Raw genomic sequence first — 6,000 nt, forward strand, 5'->3', positions numbered from 1 at the left:
TAGGTGGTTTTGGCTGGAATTTAAAGCTAGCTTAGGAAGTCTATGGTCTCCTATGTTATTAAGTTTGTGCTTGTACAACAGAAGCCTAAGCATAGCTAGGCTCTCGATAGTGGAAAAACCCACTTCTATAAGGAGAATAAGATAGGGTGTATATCTTTTAATTTTGAGGTTATACGTTATAAAACACTTTTGGATTTGGTCAATCTTTCTCCTGGATTCTCTAGAGATGCTGCAACCCAAAACCTCACATCGATATAAGATAACAGGAGTGACTAAAGTTTCAAAGAGGAACTTCTTTCTATCCCACATTACGAGGTTTTCCGTTTTACAATTATTTTCAAAACCAAAATAAGCTTTACACCCCCCGTTAATCCTTTTCTCAATGCTATAGTTCCAATTGAGCTTGTGATGAATATCAATTCCTAGGTACTTGAAGAAGAAATTCCTCCAATTTACAATTTTCATACTTAAAATTAGCGTAAGTTTCCTTCTTGGATTTGATGATCATAACTTTTGTTTTGTCAGTGTCAACAGTCATACCCATGGTAGAGCAGAAATCCTTCAGAAGTCTAAGTTGCTTATCAAGATCAGATGGGCACCTTGCGAGAAGAACAATATCATTAGCATAAAGAATAAGGATGATGACTATCCCAGCTAAGATCATCCCAGCACAACCTACTTCCTCTAAACAACCTTCTAGCTTGTCGATGTAAATGCCAAATAAGGTAGGGGAGAGGGGGCAACCTTGTTTAACTCTGGTATTACACTTAATATCTTTCGACCACCCCTCATTGCTCTTTAACTTGGCAATTACATTATCGTATAACCTTATAGCATCATCTCTCAACTAGAAAGGAACCTTTTTGACTTCTATAACTAAAAATTAATAAATATTATATTTATATATTATTATTATTTATTTATGATAAGTTAATTTATTAATTAATAATAATATATTTATGATTTTATTAACTATAATATTTTTATGAAAAAATTGTTATTATAATTTCATACATAATATATAAATAATAATTTAATATTATTAATAAATAATTTCTATTTATATAAAAAATAACCGCTAGTTTATAATAATTAGTCTTTAATTAAAAATTAATAAATATTATTTTATTAATTAAATAACTAATTCCTAATGGATAATTATGGACTCATGCATCTTTTCTATTTATTCTTTAGGACAAATGAATTTTTTCACCTTTGTCCCGAGGATGAACCACATTAGTTGGTTCGAAACGTCAACCAAATAATAATGATCTGATTAATCCAAAAGACATTTTTTTCTTACAATATAGATCACAAAAACCTAAGATCTAATCAAAAGTAATTTTATTTTTTTTAATATATTTTTTTTCAAAAAAATTAATTTAAATATAAAAAGTTTAAATTTATTATAATTATTGTCATTCGCCTATTATATGATTTTCATGATTCAAATATTTATTTTCATTTTAAGGTATTCTTCTTATTATTTAGTGGAATCCTCACTAGATGTTGTTTTATTGTTTTTATAAAGTAGATTTATAGTTTGATATTTAAATTTAAATTAAATTATTTTTTAATTCATTAATATAAATAAGGTTTGATATTATTGTTTTGCTTAGGTTATTACTATTTTCCAAGAATTTTATATAGATAGTCATCATCCTTCTTCTCTATGCTGATGATATTATTCTTCTCGCAAGGTGCCCATCTGATCTTGATAAGAAACTTAGACTCCTTAAGGATTTCTGCTCTACCATAGGTATGACTCTTAACACTGACAAAAAAAACTTTATGATTATCAAATCTAAGAAGAACAATTACGCTAATTTTATGTATGACAGTAGTAACTTGGAGTAAGTGTCTTCTTACAAGTACCTAGGAATTGATATTCATCACAAGCTCAATTGGAACTATAACATTGAGAAAAGGATTATGGGGGATGGAAAGCTTATTTTGGTCTTGAAAATAATTGTAAAATGGAAAACCTCATAATGTGGGATAGAAAGAAGTTCCTCTTTGAAACTTTAGTCACTCCCGTTATTTTATATGGATGTGAGGTTTGGGGTTGCAGCATCTCTAGAGAATCCTCGAGAAATATTGAGCAAATCGTTTTATAACGTATAACCTCAAAATTAAAAGCAATACACCCTATCCTATTCTCCTTATAGAAGTGGGCCTTTTCCCTATCGAGAGTCTAACTATGACTAGGCTTCTGTTGTACAAGCACAAACTCAATAACATAGGAGACCATAGACTTCCTAAGCTAGCTTTAAATTCCAGCCAAAACCACCTAAGGCTCAAACGAGGTTGGTATAAGGACACCAGGGCCTGGTTAAACCATTGGGAGATCGACAATAATGTTGCATTGCAAAACATTAATAACATTAAAAATATTGTTACTTCTAAGTTCAAAGAAAAAATGTGGTGTGAGAAATATTTAGCAGCTAAAAGAAAATTAAGATATTGATGATGATGATGATGATGATGGTTAATGTCCGCTGAGACCAAATAATGGTCTATCGGACCTAAAGAAACAAATTATCTATTTTGATTTAAGATTTTATTCCTATGCTCAAAAATCTTGGAGAGAAGCCTCCCAAGCTCACTATAATTTTGACATTGTAAAAGGCTAGGAAGGTCAGTATTGTAACAAAGATTGTGAAACTGAGATCTAATGTGGTTATACGTGAGGCACTCTAAGAGGAAGTGGTTTTCATCCTCGATGTTCCTATTCTCACATATATGGCAGATCCTTTCCGTCCATGGCGTTTTAGGAACTTCCCAACGACCTGTTTCACTATGGAGCTCATGAGAATTCGTTCTAATCTTTGCTATATTAATTTTCTTCTTTGAGCTAGTTAAAATAGAGAGATACTTTTGATCTTCTATGGTGGGGTTGATGACCTTCTTATAATAACTTAATTTTCTTTTAGCCGCTAAGTCTTTCTCACACCACATTTTTTCTTTGAACTTAGAAGTAACAATATCTTTAATGTTATTTATGTTTTTCAATGCATCAATTTCGTTGATCTCCCAATAGTTTAACCAAGCCCTTGTGTCTTTATGCCACCCTCGATTGAGCCTTAGGTGGTTTTGGCTAGAATTTAAAGCTAGCTTAGGAAGTCTATGATCGTCTATGTTACTGATTTTGTGCTTGTACAACAGAAACCTAAGCATAGCTAGGCTCTCAATAGGGGAAAGACCTGCTTCTATAAGGAGAATAGGATAGGGTGTATTACTTTTAATTTTCAGGTTATAAGTTATAAAACGCTTTTGGATTTGCTCAATCTTTCTCCATGATTCTCTGGAGATGCTGCAACCCCAAACCTCACAGCCATATAAGATAACAGGAGTGACTAAAGTTTCAAAGAGGAACTTCTTTTTATCCCGCATTACAAGGTTTGCTATTTTACAATTATTTTCAAGACCAAAGTAAGCTTTCCACCCCCCATTAATCCTTTTCTCAATGCTATGGTTCCAGTTGAGCTTGTGATGAATATCAATTCCTAGGTACTTGTAAGGATACACTTCCTCCAAGTTATTATTGTCATACATAAAATTAGCGTAAGTGTCCTTCTTGGATTTGATAATCATAACTTTTATTTTTTCAGTGTCAACAGTGATACCCATGGTAGAGAAGAAATCCTTAAGAAGCCTGAGATGCTTATTAATCCTTGAGGAGGTCATCAACCCCACCCTAGAAGATCAAAAGTATCTCTCTGTTTTAACTAGCTCAAATAAGAAAATTAAGATAGCCAAGATTAGAACGAACTCTCGTGAAATGGGTCAATGGGAAATTCCTAAAACACCATGGATAGAAAGGATCGACTATCTCTGTGAGAATATGAACATCAAGGATGAAAATCACTTCCTCTTAGAGTGCCCTGCATACAACCACATTAGATCTCAGTTTCATAATCTTTGCTACAATACTAACCTTCCTGACCTTTTAGGATGTCAAAATTATAGCGAGCTTGAGAGGCTTCTCTCCAAGCTTTTTGAGCATAGGAATAAAATATTAAATCAAACTAAATAATTTATTTCTTTAGGTCCGATAGACCAAAGTTTGGTCTTAATGGACGTTAACCATCATCATCATCATCAATAGATTTATTAAAATTTAAAATATAAACTTTTAACTATTTTATTTTACTTTTAATACATTATTATATTATATTAATTTTACAAATTTTGATATATTAATTTATAAAATAAATAAATATTATGTAAATTTATAATATATTTTATTCCAATAAATTATGGGAATAAAAATGAAATATTCTTTATAGTTAAAGAAAGATAGATTGGAAAGAAATATTAGAGAGAGTTAGCATTAGACAACTTTTTCTTTAATTTTGTAATTAAGAGAGATGGAATAAAAACATAATAATAATATATAATATATAAAAGTCACAATGTATAAATATTATAAACTAACCTAGAGTTGGAGTTGAACATGGATGGTCTCGTAGAATATGTGTGTACATCAATTAGAGCTATGGTTAGATTTATTGTGTGTGTTTTATCATAGCTATAGTAAGGAGTAGCCCAAGCAGCCAAAAGAGTTCGAGTTGTGGAAAAAAGCTTGTGGTGTCACTAGCTCAACTATTGACCATATGTTGAAACCATAGTCACAGTAGTCATTTAGTTTTTTGAGTCCCGACAATTCGTCTAGGCTTTGTCTATTGTATGGCGAGGGGAGAACAAAATCAATATGTATAAGATTATGCACCTTACATAAAAGTCATTGTATGAAAACCTAACTACACAAAGCAAGAAGTTAGGAAATTCCTTGGCGCAACCATATTCTACTAGTTACTAAGGTTCACAACCCTGTGAGGAAAATTATGACTTTTGGAAAAATGAAAAATGTTATATAAAGAAATTATAGTGCAAAATATAGTCATATGCTCCAAAAATTGAATGACATGGGTTGCTACTGTTGTGAAATCCTAGGAGTTGGAAGTTTAAATGATTTTTCTTATTATGAAATTAACTTGTGATGTTTTCGTTATTAATATTAGATATCTTAATTATTTTTCCTTATCATCAAAATTAATTCCAAACAACAAAAGAAGAGAACACAAGATATAGGCATGCTTCCAGGGAAAAACCCCCCTCGAGCGGAAAACCCAGTCACAAATTCTTCCTTCAGTAAATGCAAAAGATAAGACGACCAGGACCCTTACAATCTAGACCGAGAGCACCTCCATCAAGTCACCCTTCTTCCTTTCACTGTGTTAGCATTGAATACTTTCCATTGAGTTTTCACTGAGACATCATCACTGCAATATCTTTGAGGTCATATCATTGTAATAGAAATGATAGACTTCATTTTTGTGGTGGCACCAAGCCCACCATATTGTGGTTACACCAAGACAATATAGGCACCGGGATTGTAGTATGTGATAACATCAAAACGTAGGAGCACCAAACTGTGGTAGACTGAATAATATGTAAAATTGTGATAGAACTGAGGGTATGTCTCACTAAGATATGAACTTCTCACTATAAATAGCACTGAAATTGTCTTTGATATTTCACCGAAAACTTCCTCTGAGATGCACTGAAACTTCCTCTTTATGATCACCAAATTTTTTCTCTGAAATTGTGAGTTGTGAGTAGTGTGTGAATATCCCATGCTTGTATATATAGAGGTTTTCCCATCCTAAATGAGCCGACATGAATCATGAAGAGTTATGGCTTTGTTTTGGCCTGACATAAGTTCTCTTCACAATTATTCTTTTGAGGCCGAATTTGAAGAAACTGATTTGAGGAATTTGATGAAGAGGCCGAGTTGATGACTTGTTGAAGAGGATGACCTAATGGAGGAATATTTGACCCAATAATAAATGAATTTGACAATAACCTAGAGCCTAAAATGGAGGTTTGACCTATAATTGACCCAAGCATGAAACCCATGCTTTAATAACTCAATTCAAATTAATAATAAAATTATTTTCACTTTCTTTTGACAAATATATTACATTTGACTCAAGT

This window comes from Pinus tabuliformis, chromosome 3_2, assembly GCF_031772625.1.
Source record: "Pinus tabuliformis cultivar Carrire ecotype Pingquan chromosome 3_2, CPIR1, whole genome shotgun sequence".
In the NCBI taxonomy this organism is placed as follows: domain Eukaryota; kingdom Viridiplantae; phylum Streptophyta; class Pinopsida; order Pinales; family Pinaceae; genus Pinus; species Pinus tabuliformis.